Genomic DNA, 964 nt, shown 5'->3' with positions numbered 1-964 from the left:
TGCTCTCTGCTGGGATGTTTTCCTATGTTGAACAGGTTTTATTCTGCACACGCCCTGCTCACCCGTTCTTTCTGTGGTCAATAAATGGATTGCTGAGTTAATGACACCTTTTACAGTGCCATGGACTGACCAAGTTAGAAACTATGCAAGTGACATCACGGCACATGACACCACGGCGTGTGAAATCGCACCTGAAATCACAGGTAGTGGCATCACAACCCATGACCTGACAGGAAATGACATCACAAGAAGTGAGATCTGGTCTTAAGACCTAATGCAGATGCTTACCGCAAGAAAGCAAAGCCTTAGCTAGGGATCCTTTTGCCTGTCGTGGAGCAAATGTTTTCTTCAGCTTGGGCTGAGTGTAAAGTGCAGAATAATTGTAAGTTTTCCTTTAGAAAGTGTGTATTTTAGTGTTATTGCTGTTCTTTTTTATTTTATTTTTAAGACAGGAAAAAAAGAGTGCAGGAAATAAAAAGTGGAAAATTAAATTAGCGAGGAAGCTGTGTAATTGAGCTAAGACGTGCAGCAAAATGCCTACAGCACCTGGTATTCCCAGGCGGTCTCCGATCCAAGTACTAACCAGGCCCGACCCTGCTTAGTTTCCGAGATCGGGCACATTCAGGGTGGTATGACCGTAGGCAGGAAAAGCTGCAGTTTCAGCTCTCTTCTGCTTACCAAGCCCACAGCCCGGAGCATGCTGCTCTTAATCGCATCTGCACAGGCTCCCCTTGGGAAGTCGGACATGCGCTCACTGCCGGAGGCCCAATGCCCCAACCCACATGGAACACCATTTTTAGGGTTGAGCCTGGTCGCATGTGCTTGTGCATGTGCTTGCGCATGCGTTTCGCTTGCGAGACACATTAGTAGTTAGCAAAGGGCTCGGAGCCCCACCCATGTCACGTCAGTGTCTTTCATTGGTTCGTGGGCTTACCATTCAAAATCTGCTTGCTTTCATTAGTGG

General features: G+C 47.2%; 1 pseudogene; it reads right to left on the bottom strand.

The window, feature by feature from the left end:
• Window positions 1–534: 534 nt before the first annotated feature.
• Window positions 535–643, bottom strand: LOC138257073 (5S ribosomal RNA; annotated as a pseudogene).
• Window positions 644–964: the final 321 nt, after the last annotated feature.

The sequence above is a fragment of the Pleurodeles waltl genome, chromosome 8 (assembly GCF_031143425.1).
Source record: "Pleurodeles waltl isolate 20211129_DDA chromosome 8, aPleWal1.hap1.20221129, whole genome shotgun sequence".
Lineage (NCBI taxonomy): Eukaryota > Metazoa > Chordata > Amphibia > Caudata > Salamandridae > Pleurodeles > Pleurodeles waltl.
This window is presented reverse-complemented; position numbering and strand designations above follow the sequence as displayed.